Source organism: Phoca vitulina, unplaced genomic scaffold (genome assembly GCF_004348235.1).
Source record: "Phoca vitulina isolate PV1807 unplaced genomic scaffold, GSC_HSeal_1.0 scaffold21, whole genome shotgun sequence".
Lineage (NCBI taxonomy): Eukaryota > Metazoa > Chordata > Mammalia > Carnivora > Phocidae > Phoca > Phoca vitulina.
In genome coordinates, this window is record NW_022589724.1 from 10,040,150 (window position 1) to 10,056,662 (window position 16,513).

At 41.5% G+C, this 16,513-nt stretch overlaps 1 pseudogene; it reads left to right on the forward strand.

Moving 5' to 3' along the window:
* The first annotated feature begins 1,539 nt into the window (after positions 1-1,539).
* On the forward strand, positions 1,540-2,264 carry LOC116641374 (annotated as a pseudogene).
* The last annotated feature ends 14,249 nt before the right edge of the window (positions 2,265-16,513 follow it).

Sequence of the window (16,513 nt, forward strand, 5' to 3'; positions counted from 1 at the left end):
AACGCCTAGTTACCAGCTGTGTGACTTTCAGCAAATGCTCTACCTCTCTGAGCCTGGATTATCTTATATTTGAATAGAAAAGTAAATCCTACCATTTAAATAAATGTTTAAAGCATTCAGTACCAATTATATGGTAAATAAATTTAAACCTGGCACCCCCCCCCCACCTTTTCTTCATGTTGTTTGAAAACTAAATGCCACTGTGCAGTGAAAGAAGTGGAATGCTGATGGGGAAGAAGGATGGGGTCTGATAAACCATTTATCTGCTTTCATTCGCAAGACAATTTCATAAACCATTCACTTGCACAGGAATCTTAGTTTCTGCCCTCTCACTGAAACCACATCATTTGGAAAAGCGGGAACTTCTTCACCATTAATAAAATACTTATTTATTAATATGGTGTCACTCGTGCCCACCTTGGATGCTGGAGCTCTGCCCTCCCCATCCTCATGCCAAACACGCCAAGTGGGACCAGAGAGTAGGAAGCAGGGAAGGAGGGTGATCAAGAGCTTTGGAGTCCATTTCTATGTGTTTAGCAAGTGTCCCATACTTCATTGTCTTGGTTTATGAGGAAAACCTGGCCAGAAAAATCATCTGTGATCTTCTGCATTAGATGGTAAGGGAATAAAACCAAGTTGTTGAGCATGGAGTGAAGTGTCTTTATCTGTAGTTCTCTTCCTCCACCCCCAAATTATAGGCATGTTCTCATAGGAATAAACACACAGAGCCTCCCTCCAGGACTGCCCAGTATGGGATTCAAGAATCCAGCAGAGACCAATCAGGCCAACCCCCCGCCATTGGAATATTTCACTCTGACAGTCATAAATCAACTTTCAACAAGCAATTTCAGGCTACTGGATATCAACTCAAAAACATCATGGTGGCACCACCTACAAGTCAACAACAGTTTTAGCAGCATCACTTTCTCTGCCCCAAAAGAAGGGTCTATATCCTGTGTGAATAGTTTATTTCAGTGACTCAGTGATTTTTCACATGTTGAGTTGGCAGCCATCTGTCTGCTCCGGTCAGAGCCCCTGCACTCCCTTTCCGATCCCCCAGCACCCACACACACACACACACACACACACACACACACACACACCCCCGCTGTTCCAACCACAGCATGCTACAGTGCTCTGCTTTACTTTCTAGGCTTGCAACTAAGGTTTCATTTGAAAACACACTAAAATCCAAGGCTAAAACTTTTGAGAAGCATTGTTTCTTTACCCTTAATATTAAAAAAAAAAAAAATGGATGGTGGGAAAAATTAAAATATTAATACTATTGGTGAGATCTGTGGGATATACAAACTTAATATATTTGAGAAAAATGAGGGCACTTATCCGGGGTGCTAAAAGTGTCAAATCTTTAGCCATAGTGGTACATTTAGATAATTATGTTTTCAACTGTGAAAACAATCCCACAAAATCAAAAAGCAAATATGAAATGTTAGGAAGATAGCATCAAAGACTGTAGCTAAAAGACAAGGTATAGGAAGACAGAGTCAAGACCAGACGCCAAACTCAGGATCTGGCAAGATGGCCAGGCTGCCCTGCAGGATTTATCAAGGAAACTAGCGGTTGCTGGCAGAACCAGTTCCTGGCATTAAAGAATAAGATGAGAGCAACGCCCATAGTTTCATGTGGTCGTTGTTGGCCCCCAGGATCCCCCCTTTTTTTAAGATTTTATATATTTATTAGAGAGAAAGAGAGAGAGAGATAGCACACGCAGGGAGGAGAGGGAGAAGCTGGGCTCAATCCCAGGACCCTGGGATCATGACCTGAGCCGAAGGCAGACGCTTAACGGACTGAGCCACCCAGGCGCCCCAAGGGAAGGACTTTTAAACTTTAACTATTCCTTCCAGAAGAATACCCAATGGCAGCCCCTTAAGTACGTTTCATGACCAAAATTTATCATCCTAATGTGGACACGTTGGAAAAAATATGTTTAGATATGTTGAAAGATAAGTGCTCCCCAGCACTGCAGATCTGCCAGTTCTGCTATTGATCCAGGCTTTGTTAAGTCCTCCCAGTCCAGATGATCCATTAGCAAATGATGGAGCAGAGCAGTGGAAGACAAACAAAGCCCAAGCCATAGAAACATCTAGAGCATGCACTAGGATATATGCTATGAATAATATTTAAAATCAATCTGATCAAGTGTGTGCATCACTTCTCCTCATATGCCAAGACTTCTTCCTTTATTGTTTGCATTTAATGGACACAGTCTTAGAAACATTACAGAATAAAAGCCCAGACATCTTCAGTCCTCTGGTGACTAAATGCACATTAGCAGATCTATGTCTTGATTCACTGTTGTAAAGCATGATCAGAGGCTAGAAGTACCATTGGGATTGCTGCGAAACATTTAAAAGCAAGTGGCCCCTCTCTGCTTTTCTTCATTTCCCCCATTATGGTTTAAGTATAAAGAACTACGAATGACAGTAGTTGTCAGGGTTAGCTTTGGGGGTGTGGGTGTTTTTATTTATTTTTTTTGAGGGGGAGAGGTAGCTTTAATTTTGTGGGCTCCTTTCCCCCTTTTAATGGCGATCTAGTAGCATTTGGTTAAAAGCAGCTAACAAGTTCTTTATAATATGCTCCTTAGATATTATGCAGCCATCAAAAGGAATGAGATCTTGCCATTTGCAACGACGTGGATGGAACTGGAGGGTATTATGCTGAGCGAAATAAGTCAGAGAAAGACATGTATCATATGACCTCACTGATATGAGGAATTCTTAATCTCAGGAAACAAACTGAGGGTTGCTGGAGTGGGGGGTGGGGTGGGAGGGATGGGGTGACTGGGTGATGGACACTGGGGAGGGTATGTGTTCTGGTAAGCGCTGTGAATTGTGCAAGACTGTTGAATCTCAGATCTGGACCTCTGAAACAAATAATGCAATATATGTTAAGAAAGAAAAAAAGAAGAAGAAGAATGTAGCAGGAGGGGAAGAATGAAGGGGGGGAAATCGGAGCGGGAGAAGAACCATGAGAGACGATGGACTCTGAAAAACAAACTGAGGGTTCTAGAGGGGAGGGGGGTGGGAGGATGGGTTAGCCTGGTGATGGGTATTGAGGAGGGCACGTTCTGCACGGAGCACTGGGTGTTATGCACAAACAATGAATCATGGAACACTATATCTAAAACTAATGATGTAATGTATGGGGATTAACATAACAATAAAAAAATTAAAAAAAAAAATAATATGCTCCTTAGCCAAGTCTAACTTTATTTAGACATTGTAGAGGACAAGGGCTTGATGAACCAAAATGGGAACATTAAGCAAACATCACAGCCCTCACTAATAACATTGTGACTTTGCTATAGAGTCCAAGTGTAGAATCCTTCCTTCAAGAAAAAGCTTAGGACCATTTTGTATGGCTTGTCTGGAAACGTCTGTAAATCTTATGTTATAGTAAAAATATTTTTTGTTTCAAAAAAAAAGATAAGGTATAATATACAAAGGGGAAAGGACAAACTCTTCAATAAATGGTATTGGAAAAACTGGTCAGCTACATGCAAAAGAATGAAACTGGACCTTTACCTTATGCTATACACAAAAATTAACTCAAAATGGATTAAAGACTTGAACATAGACCTAAAATCACAAAGTTTGTACAAGAAAACATGGGCAGTAAGCTCCTCAACGTTAGTCTTGGCAATAATTTTCTTAATCTGACACCAAAAGCAAGAGCAACAAAAGTAAAACTGAGCAAGTAGGACTATATCAAACTACAAAGTTTCTGCACAGCAAAGAAACATCAACAAAATGAAAAGGCAACTTCTGAATGGGAGAAAATATTTGCAAATCATATATATAATAATATCAAAAATAAAGAAAACATACAACTCAATGGCAAGAAAAAAAGAAAAAGAAAAAAAATCAATTTAAAAAACTGGCATAGGAGAGATGTCCATCAACAGATGAATGGATAAAGATGTGGTATATATATACAATGGAATATTACTCAGCCCTCAGAAAGAATGAATACTTACCACTTACATCGATGTGGATGGAACTGGATGGTATTATGCTGAGTAAAATAAGTCAATCAGAGAAAGACAATTATCAAATGGTTTTGCCCATATGCAGAATATGAGAAACAGCGCAGAGGATCATAGGGGAAGGGAGGGAAAACTGAATGGGAAGACATCAGAGAGGGAGAAAAACCATGAGATACTCTTAACTATAGGAAACAGAAGATTGCTGGAGGGGTGATGGGTGGGGGGATGGGGATTAAGGAGGGCACGTGATGTGATGAGTACTGGGTGTTATACGCAACTGATGAATTATTGAACTCTACATCTGAAACTAATGATGTACTATATGTTGGCTAACTGAATTTAAATTAAAATAAATAGGCATAGGATCTAAACAGACATTTTCCCAAAGAAGACATATACTTGGCCAACAGGAACATGATAAGGTGCTCAACATCACTCATCATCAGGGAAATGCAAATCAAAACACAATGAGATATCACCTCACACCTGTTAGAATGGCTATTACCAAAAAAAACAAACAAAAACAAACAAACAAACAAAAAACAAGAAATAACAAGCATGAGGTGAGGAATGTAGAGAAAAGGGAAGCTTGTGCACTGTTGGTAGGAATGTAAATTGGCGCAGCCACTATGGAAAACAGTATGGAGCTTCCTCAACAAATTAAAAATAGAATTACCATACGATCCAGCAATTCCACTACTGGCTACTTATCCAAAGAAAACAAAAACACTAACTCAAAAAGCTATATATATCCCCATGTTCTCTGCAGCATTACTTGCAATAGCCAAGATAAGCAAACAACCAAGTATCCATCAGTGGATGAATAAAGAAAATGTGACATGTGTGTACACAGATAGATAGATATAGATATATATTATTCAGATAACATTATTCAGCCATAAAAAAGAATGAAATCTTGTCATTTGTCACAACATGAATGGACCTTGAGGGCATTATGCTACGTGAAATAAGTCAGAGATACTTTATAATCTCACTTTATAGGAACTATGTTATTTTTAAAAACATAGATACAGGGAACAGATTGGTGGTTGCCAGAGGCAGGGGGTACGGGATGGGCAAAATAGGTGAAGGTCAAAAGGTACAAACTTCCAGTTATAAAATCAATAAGTCATGCTGATGTACAGCATGGCGACTACGGTTAATAATAGTGTATTTGAAAGTTGTTAAAACAGTAAATCTTAAAAGTTCTCATCACAAGAAAAAAATCTGCATGTATGGTGATGGATGTTAACTAGACTTACTGTGGTGATCATTCGCAATATATACAAATACTGAACCAAAATAAAATAATAGAAGACAAGGAATTACTTAAGATACATATTCAGGCTATTGGGTTTACAGTCCTCACCTTATATAGCTCTGTTTTTGGTATGTTTAACTTTCACATACACTTTCAGGAATGTGGATATGTACGAAGGTATTACCTGCAACCTAGCACCTTCCATAGCTATGTCCAATCACGCCCTGCACAGTGGAACGCTCCAAGCAAATAGCCAAGCCAGCACAGACCCAGGTGGGGGCTCGCCAGGAAGCACCAAAACCAAGCATGGTAGAATTGGAACCTGCGGGGGCCGGGGGCGGGGGGGGGGGGCGGCAGGTCGAAGTGGAACCCAAGACACAAACTCGGGAAGCCTTGAGGGTGGGTGGGAAGGAGAGTTAGAAGGCTACACCTGCCAGACCGGCTGGTTCTTCCCACCAGGCAGAAGTAGGAAATCTCCTCACGGAAGGTCTGAACAAACCTCACTGAGCACCCACAAGAGCCTCTACTTGTTTGGAAGGAATAGTAATTAGCCAGTGCATAATACACCAAATAGGTTGCTCCAGAGACTCCTTATTTGAGAGAAAACATGAAATTTGAACTATGATTTGCACTGTCTGGTCTGGAAATACCTAGTCACCGAAACACAAATGTTCCTTCAGAGCTAATTCTAGAGTAATGCTGTCCAAGAAATACTATGTGAGCTGCATGCATAGTTTTAAATTTTCTAGTAGCCACATTTAAAAGTAAATAGAAACAGATGAAATTAATTTTAATAATATATTTAACCCAGTGTATCTACAGTATTATCCTTTCAAAATGTAATCAATATAAATATTATTAGTAAGATGTTTTACATTACATTTGTCGTACTAAGTCTTCAAAATCTGACATATTTTTTATACTTATAGTACATCTCAATATGACTGCTACATTTTCATTGGAAATACTCATCTGTATTTAGATCATAAAACTTACAGCTGGAAAAATAGATGGACGTAACCAAATTGTTTCAAATATACTTACCAGTTTTCCAGTGACTAAAACTGAGCTTCAGTTTCTAAACTTAAAGTTATTAAAAAAATTTAAAGCTTCAGTTCCTCAGTAATAGCAGCCACACTTCAAGCGCCCAGCTGCCCCATGTGGCGAGTGACTCCCATACTGAACAGCACAATTCTAGACCATCAGACTGCATGTCTGGCGATTTTCACAACAAAACCACCACCGAACGTCTCCTCGGGAATAGATGGTAACATAACAGAAATAATAGTGCTTTGCTTTTGAAGAACACTTTGAGATTTATAAAATGCTATATACACCCAACGGAATATGATGGGTGGCATATGGGCTTTGGCAGAAAAAATATTTGGGTTCAAATTCCAGCTCTGACACCTCCTATTTGATCCTTCACATGAGACTTGCCCAGCCTCAGCCCCCACGTATGTAGAAGGGGGTTGATATATGCCCCATCAAGCTCATGGAGTTGATCTGAAGATCAAAGAAGATGATATGTGGAAAAATGACTGCAAGTTAGAGAGATGTTAGTTGTCATTATTTATAGTAACTACATGAGGTAGGTATCAACCTTGTTTATAAAAAGGAAACGCAGTCTCAGGAATTTAATTAAATAACCCAAAGCCATATAGCCAGGACATTGCTGAGGAAGGACCCAAAATTATATCTTCTAGCTCTAAATCAAATACTTTTTCCACCATTGATAGCACAGATGGCTTATACTCGATCTAAACATTCTGTTCCAACCTGAGGATATTTAGAGGTTAAGTAAAGAAATCTGAATCAAGAAATTAGGATTCAATATAGCAGAGGATAATGAAAAAAGCGTAACGTGCTCTAAAAAGAAATATGGACCATGACAGGAATGACCAGTTTCATCACACCAAGTGTTAAAGGCTGGCTTACCAATTTCTCAAGACTGTCAGAAAAATGCGAGAGATTTCCCAAGTGTTTTCAAATATAGGTGGCTATTTGTCCCTTAAAGAAACATTAACAGCTCCTCAGGAGACGAATCATATCTTGAAAAGATACAGAACCTTTGGGGATAGGTCAGAATCAAAAAACACTTCTAAACCTAGCAACGCTTTCAAAGACAACTACTGTTTGAAACCTGAGGTTTAAATAGTAAAAGGATTGCTTCTTTCAGCAATGTGAGAATCTCCTTGCTTTAGTTTACTGCATTGATTTATTTTGAAGTTAAAGGTGCTGCTTTATGGGTAAATCTTTCTGTGAAAGTAGAGAATTGTCCAGTTAACAACAAAGTGATTATCTTCTAGAGGCCAGGCATTGTATAGGGTCCTGGCAGGGGAGGAAGCAACACGGGATAAATAATAAGCCCCAGTCCCTCCTCCCACAATCCCCAATCTCAGCTGATGTCTGCATTTTAGTTCATGAGGAAAGTGAAACACCAGGAGACAACCAGCCAACGCTCCCACCACCAAATCTACCATTGCTCCTACAGCTAAACCCATACACGCTGCCTTCCCTCCAGGTGCAGTGGATGAAGTCAGAAATAGCAAAGGCAAGACCTCTACCTTAATTTTGCCTTCCACATCTCACACGAGTGCATCTGATAGGTGGAACGCTGAATTACAACCAGAACTCTAACAACAAGGGAGCCAGGGATCATTTTTTTCTCACATCCCACAGACAATATAGCAGCAAATTCTGATGATTCCACCTTCAGAATATATTCTGAACCCAGCTATTGCTCACCTCCTCTATCAACAGATACCATCCTAGTCCAAACCACCCTCATCTCCGCCCAGATAGCAAGAGCCTCCTAACTGGATCCTGACTCCAATTACACTCCCTTCTAAATCTGTTCTCCAAGCAGCAGCTAGCATGATTTTAAAAACTAAATCATTTTTCCCCTCCTGCTATCTTCTTCTTCTTTTTTTTTTTTTTTAACATAAATGAAGGGGAAATCGGAGGGGGAGATGAACCATGAGAGACGATGGACTCTGAAAAACAGACTGAGGGTTCTAGAGGGGAGGGGGGTGAGGGGATGGGTTAGCCTGGTGATGGGTATTAAAGAGGGCACGTTCTGCATGGAGCACTGGGTGTTATATGCAAACAATGAATCATGGAGCACTACATCAAAAACTAATGATGTAATATATGGTGATTAACATAACATAATAATTAAAAAAAAAGATAAAGACAAGAACTCAAAAAAAAAAAAAAACTAAATCAGATCATTCCACGCCTCTGCCTTCAACTCTCCAATGGCTTTCCGTAGCCTCTGACACTGCAGAAGAAATAAATAAATAGCCATGCTTTCTAGGAGAAATCCAGGAGCAGCAAAAGCCAGACATCCACCTCTCTCTTGCCTTCCAAATCTTAGGTAAGTGCAAGTGATTGGTGGAAACTAAATTACATCTAGAACCCAAATCAAGGCAAGCTGGGAAAAATGTAGCCTCTTACTATAGGAAGGCCCCGGAAAAAGAGGTTGGAATATATATTATGGCCAATCTACCATGTTCCCACAATGTTCATTGCAGCAGCATTTACAAGAGCAACTGATAAGTACAAAAGCAGACTAAATGCCCAAAAGTAAAAGGCTAGTAAAATAAAGTGTACTATATCTAGGTAATAAAATAATATGCTCATTTTTTTTTAAAGATTTTGTTAGAGAGAGAGAGAGAGAACACGAGCAGGGGGAGGGGCAGAGGGAGAAGGGTGAACAGGGAGCCTGAAGCGGGGCTCGATTCCAGGACCCCGGGATCATGATCTGGGCCGAAGGCAGATGCTTAACTAACTGAGCCACTCAGGCACCCCAACATGCTCATTTTTGATGGACATTTTATCAATGAAGTCAAAAATCTTACAATATATCATTTACCGAGATAAAATCTTGTCAAAAAGTAGTACAGTCAATCTGATATCACTTTAGGGGACAACTGTGTAAATTTAAATATGGCCTATATATTATTTTTAATGGTGTAATAATGGCGTTTTGATCATATAAGAAAATTCCCTGTTCTTAAGAGATGAATCCCCAAGTGTCATGAACTTCTAAATTAGTTTCAAATAATTCAGAATAAAAGCAGAGAGAGGGAGAATTTTAACAACTGATGAATCTAGGAAAATGACATACAGTACTCATTGTAATACTCACTCTTTTGCTTTTCTGTTGGTTCAAAATTTCTCAAAATAAAAATCCAGGGAGAAAACTGCTGGTTTGTAAGGCTGCTCTGAGTTGAGGCTGTTTTCTTTACTCATGCCACATCTTAAAAAAATGTGTGCTCTCAGACTGCATGTATACAATGTTGTCATCTTCAGTAACCTAAGATGGGTTTAGCCTGCTCTTTCTTCCTGTTCCCATTCTTGTAATATGTGCTGAGAAACTGCAACTGTTCCAGGAAACAATACACACACACACACACACACAATAATTAAATCGGTGATGCCAAATACATGGCATACATGCCACCAGAACCCCTACCACACCAAGAGCAGTCATAACTAATCAATCAGGCAGTCATAACTGATCAATCAGGCAGTCACAACTGGTCATTCAGGCAGTCATAACTGGTCAATCAGGCAGTCATAACTGATCAGTCATAATTAATCAATCACGGTACTCTGTCCTGCTGGTGAGATAAAACCTTTGTCGTCCATTGATTAAATAGACGACTTCAGCAAAACCTTGAAATACTATGATTTTCATGAGGGTCTCCAAGGCTGCTGTGCAAAAAAGCTCAAAACCCAAAAGGCGGGGTGGGGGGATGAATTAAATAGGTGTGATGGCGATGAAGGAGGGCACGTCGTGATGAGCACTGGGTGATGTATGGAAGTGTTGAATCACTGTATTGTACACCTGAAGCTAGTATTACACTGAATGTGAACTACCTGGAATTAAGATAAACATTTTTTTAAGCTACATTAAGTATATATAAAAAAATAAAATTGAAACCAAACATCTCAATCCACCCATTGCCTCTTACTTCTTGAACCTTGGGGAAGTCTCTGAAAGTTCTCTGGCCTTCAGTTCTCCTGTCTGTAATGAACTTTCCTCACAGGGTTATCAGTGGTTAAAAGGAGACAACGGACACTGGGTAAACGCCAAGGCATGTACACATCAAGAGTGACATCACGAAGAATGGAAAATTCACTCTTGGGAAAGCCAGTTCTTAGAGTATTGATTATAGTTCAGAACAGAAGAGTTCTACAAGCCTGAAGGGTAGTTTGGGGGTTTGTTTGTTTTTTTTAAAGCCAGTCCAGAAATAGGGCAAATTCTAAGTGCTCCTTCTCAGTGTCCTTTTGCTGGTTCTTCATTTCTCTGATTTCTGAAAGTCTCAGGGCTCAGTCCTCAGACCTTTTTGCTGTTCATACCATAGGCAATTTCCCCTAATCTTGTGGCATTAAGTACATTTCATATGCTGTTGATTCCCACACTTTGAAAACGTAACAAGGTGTTATAAAGGAATTTGGGACAAGGCTTTAATACAACAGACATAAACACAGAGAAATTAAGGGGCCGCTGCAAATCAAGATTTTCACAGCGGTATCGGAGAACAGTTTAACTTGAGCCCCTCATTGTAATCAAGGTTATAAAATGGTCTGGCTCCTAGAAATTGAAGAGAGTGGATTTGTGAAATTTCTTTCAAGACAGTATGCTATGAATAGCTCCTCTCACTGTATAATAAAAAAGGTGGGGAAGTCTACCTTCAGCTCAGATCTAGTGATAGACTATGACTTGGAGAGCTGAAATGTGTTCCTTGCAGTTTGGAGAAAGGGGGATGGTGGGAGCTGCTTAATTCACTGGAGTCTGACTGCCCCGGGCCGGGGGCGGGGGGGGTGCCTAAAGGTGAGAGGCTGCTAAAGAAGTGGGTGGCAGCAGAGAAGAGATATCCTTGGGGGATCAGGTGAGGGACAGGGTGTGTGCTTCCTGTGGACAAGAGGTGGGCCATGCAGGAGAGTCAGCCAGGAGCCGCTCGGTGGGGTGATGGGACTGTAAACGGGAGAGTGAGCTGCACGAAAACCAGTGGCAGCTGGAAGAACAGGATATACCACCCACTCCCATGCTGTTGCTGAAAGAGGAGCCACAGCAGGGGAGCAGCCACAGAAGCCACGAAAGAACCAAGGAGGACACGGCTAGAAGTACTAGGATGGTCTCAGCCAAGTGGGGACTTTCTGATCTCTTTCCCCTCTACCTTCCAAAGCCTCCAACTCTGGAGTGGTTGAAAGCCCAGCTACTGAGAACATAAGAAAGAGAAAAAAAGCCAACCATAATTTCTTCCCCAATGGGATAATTTTTTCCTGTCTGCTACAGGACCTAGCTTGACAGGTTTGAAGGTAGAGGAAGAGGCTTAAAAGTAGAAAAAATCAGAAGCAGAAGGAACATGACCTTTTAATGCATATGTAAGTATTAATCAATAAACTAAACTGGACATACTTATTTCTGAATCAAGACTCTGATTTCCTACCTAAAGAAAACTAGAAGACTTACTGATATCTAAGAGTAACCCAAAAAATCATGGTACTCACCAGAGTTTTCACCCGACGCCAGAAAAAACTATTCCTCCAGCAAATAAATGTTAACGGGACATCAGGAGACAAAACCAAAACCACATTCTCATTGATTTCCAGAGCTGTGTTTCCTCGCAGCACCTATTTTATTACACACTATGGTATCACAATACCTGTTCAGGTGGTGTGACAGCCATCTCACGATTATCACACCCAAAGACGAATTCTTAGTTTCCAACCCCCAGACCTTCTCTTCCCCATCTCATTATATAGGAACCCATCATTCCACTTGGTCAGGCCCATATCCTTAAAGTCATCCCTGAATACTTTTTACATCCTGGTTCCAAACTATCAGCAAATCCTACAAGTTCTACTGTCAAAAGTTATTCTGAATCTAACCACTTTCTACCATCATCTGATCTGAGTCACAGTTGTGTCTCCCCTGGATTATTGCAATAGCCTCGTAGCAGGTCTTTCTGTCTCTACTCTTGTTGCTCCACAGCCTATTCCCAATGCAGCAGCCCAAGTGACTGGAAATCACTTGTAAGTCTACTTCTAAGTCACGTAGACCTGCTCAAGATCCTTCAATGCCCTTTTCCCTTTTTTTGCATAAAAGATGTGGTATACATACACAATGGAATGTTATTCAGCCATGGGAAAGGAGGATATTCTGCCTTCACTTTTAACTTAGAATAAAAGCCAATGTCTTTAGAACGCCTACATGATCTAGCCCCTAACCTTTTCAAACCTCATCTTTCTACCACTCCCACTTGCTTGCCCTAATCGGGCTACACTGGGCTCCTTGCTAGTCCTCAAACATGCTAAACACTCCTCCAACTCAAGAACTTTATACTTGCTGTTTCTTCTGACTGGAATTCTCTTCTGCTTTTAGGTTTCTACTCAAATATCCCTTATCAGAAGAGCTTCCCCTAATTGCCTAATATAAATAACAACTCCATCCTCCCCTACTCCCCACCCCTTCTATTTCCTGAACTCCCTCTCTTCCTCCCTTCACTATAGTGATATCCATGCCACACGTTTATTTGCCTGTTCATTGTCTGCCTTCCCCTTCCAGCATGTCAGGAACCCAAGCCTAGAACTGTGCTTTGTCCACCACTGTAGGCACTCAGTATTTTTTCAGTAAATGAATAATTTCCACTAAGGTACTTAATAAGAGCTCCTAATCTACAATCATTTTATATTTTTTAAAAAGATCTTCCATGGCCCCTTGTAATATTTGGAAACAAATTCTGAAATGGGGAATAGCTAGGTCCCCACAGCAGTCACCTCTTGATTCCTTTCAGGCCTACCTCCCCCGCCCCACTTCTCATCTCTCAGCAGGAACACTACCCCTTCCCACCCTGGGAGCCTTTCCAGGAAGACAGATGGGGGTGGAGGGAGCTGGGTCTCTCCCGGACAACTGTGGCTGCACATCAGGACTGGACTCTGACACGTGCGGGCACCAGGGCCAGAGTCAGGACTCTCCAGGCCTCTGTTCTGACCGCCAGACAAGAACGTCTGTCTCTGTTAATTTGACTTAAGCTCTGTTTAATTACTAACTTGGTAGTTTCTGCTCTCTGCTTAGCTGCTTGTCAAGTATGTGGCACTTTTGGTAATTTAAGGGTTGGAATTTAGTCTATTTTTGCAATTGAAAATCAGCCTGGAGCCAGAGTTTCCCTTTTATTCAGAAAGACGAAACAGAAGGCACATCAAAAGCGGGCATTCGTAATTGTCTCTTTTCTGATACATTAAAAGCAGGCCTTTGCACACTGGCTGCTTGGTGTCCTTTGGAAATCTCTACTGAGCCTGTAAACATGGAGTCTAGTGCTTTCGTATCATTCATTTTTGTCTGTGTCCAGCTTAGTCCAAAAAATTACTCAGCAATGTGAGGAAGCCACGTGGAGAGGCAGCCTCGGGGGTGCCCAGACAGCATGAGGACTGAGAGCTGGAGCCTGAGTTCCAGGACTGGCCCCACAGCCTCCGAACTCAATGACTTGAGTGCTTATCTAAGATAAGGGGAGCACTCAGTCTGATGAGTGGACAGACAGGGAAAGAGACAGTGTCGGTGTATTGTAACCAAGGTGTGCAGAAAGCAAGCAGGAAGCCTAGGGATAAGAGGGAGTCTGTCTGCTTGGAGGATGGGTAGGTATTTACCAGGATTCAGGAAGCAGGCTCAGGACAGACAGGATAGCACCTGCAAAGGCCCAAGACAGTCTGCACAGCACAGGAAGGGGAAAGTTCAGGGTAGGCTATGTGTGAAGGGGGAGTGAGGCTGAGGAGGATGTGGAGGCAGAGGACTGGGAGGACAAGATACAGGGGTAAAAATAAAGAAAGTAAGGCTCGACCTATTAGGTTAAGGACAAATGGTTAGGTTATGGAAAAAGTTGAAGTCATTTGGTAAAACGGACATGATAGAAACACTAGCTAACTGTTACTGAGCTCTTCTTAACCATACTGTAACTACTTCCCACTTGAATCTACGGAGTTCAGAGATAGTTAGTTACCCAAGAAAATTTAGCTGGGAAAAGGTGAAGAAGGGAATTTGAAGGCAACGTGCAGACTCCAGAGCCCCGTCCTTAGCCATCACACTGCCTTGCAAATATTAAATGAGCTAATAGATAAGATAGGATTCTGCAAACTATAAAGTACTGCCCAAAAGGAGCCTCTGGTGTTTATTAGTTCTGTTACAGGGATCCCCAAACAGGAGGCCTTTCTTCTTCATTAATATTTGACAGTGCAACCCTGAGCATCTTCTCCCAGCTCAGCGTAACAAGCAAGAGAGGCTGTGAGAGACCAAAATCACTGTAGATGAAAGGAAAGGAAGTCTGGGCTCTTATGAGTCACACTGAGGGATGGAAGAATGATAGGATCAAATCAAGCAGCCCTTCTGAAAGCTTAGCCTGGGCTGGTACCTGCTGGCGTCCATGGTAGATATGCCAGCTTCAACAAGGGTTTATGCTGTGGAGGGCAAATGCCCCAGGGCAGTTATATTTATGAACAGGGTGGTAGGGGGAGTAGGGTAAGAGTTGCAGCTAGTCTAAAAGGCACTGGGAGACTTATTTTCCTTACCTGAAAGGTTGCTGCGTATCTGTAGGGAAAAAAAAAAAACTTCAGCCTGGAATTCACTAATCATAACCACTACTAAGGACCTCCTATGGGCATGCACAGCTCTGAGCATCTCACACACCTTCCCCAAACCACAGCACTGCCAATCCCACCAGCTCTGCAAGAAGTCATTCTCCTTGTTTTAGAAATGCGGATAGCTCCAGGAGGTTACCTGATTTGACCAGGATCACATAACTAACTAGTAAGTGGCAGTCCTAATTTAGGATCAAAGTTTACTTTAATTCATACTCTTTACAGCACCAGATTGCTTCCCAAAAACTTAAATCCAAAGCCTAATTCTCCCAGTTGTTATGTCAGATCCTGGCCCTATCACTTCACCACTGGGAGTTTTGTTTTGATTGACTGATGGATTTGTCCTTGCATTATTCCAGAAGTTTAACATCTTAAATCCTTTCCTGCAACATGGAGAGAAAGTCCTCCCACTGTGTTTGTAGAGATCCTAGAAAGAGGATTAGGTCAGAAACATAAGTAACATTGGAGCTACCTTTAAAACCTGAGGACCTGGAGCACCTGGCTGGCCCAGTCATTTAAGCCTCCGGGTCTTGATTTTGGCTCAAGTCACGATCTCAGGGTCCTGGAACTGAGCCCTGCCTTAGGCTCCCCACTCAGTGGAGAGTCTGCCCCTTCCCCAATCGTACACACTCCCTAAGAAATCAATCTTAAAAAAAACAAAAAACAAAAACCTGAGGACCTGCTACCTCATAACATATATATTTGAACTTCATAGCTCCAAATAGAAATGAGAACTCTAAGGTGCCTCATGAAATGGTTTCCAAACTTAACCAAGTATGGAGACCTCTGCCCTAGGTCTTCTGTCAGTTAATGTCCACACCCTGAAAATTCTCTTCATCCTGAGTGTCTCCAAGCAAAAACCTAGAAAACTCGTTTTCTACACTCAGTTAAAACTCAAAGAAAAGAAAGATACTAGGTTGAACCATAGGTTACCAATATTCGACTATTTTTTGACTTACAAAAAAATTAAAAAAGTAAATTGATTGGGTTCCACATAATTGATGCAGGTTTTCAGAAAGTTCCTCTATCATTGCAAAATGATTGAACAAGCCCATCCTGGGCTGGACATCAGCAGGCAGGCACAAGAACCACCGGACAATTTTTTTTTTTTTTTAAGATTTTATTTATTTGCGAGAGAGACAATGAGAGACAGAGAGCATGAGAGGGAGGAGGGTCAGAGGGAGAAGCAGACTCCCCGCTGAGCAGGGAGCCCGATGTGGGACTTGATCCCGGGACCCTGGGATCATGACCTGAGCCGAAGGCAGTCGCTTAACCAACTGAGCCACCCAGGCGCCCCACCGGACAATTTTTAACATGAGGATTCCCGGACCCACCCCCATATTCAGTACCGGAGTTGGGGCGGGGTAGTTCAGGAACTTGCCTTTTTAAAAGGCATTCCAGATATTCCAAGGCAGAGAGATTGCTCTAAAAACAAAACAAAACAAACAAACAAAAAAACCTCCCCTGGAAAATTTCTGAACTGGAAGAATATTCTGTTCCCAACTACTCAGAAGACAGCACCCCAAAATGCCGTACTTCTCAAAGGGCATCCTTAATCTGCTTGCAGGCAGCTTGAGGACCTCTGCTGTAAAGTAGGCAAG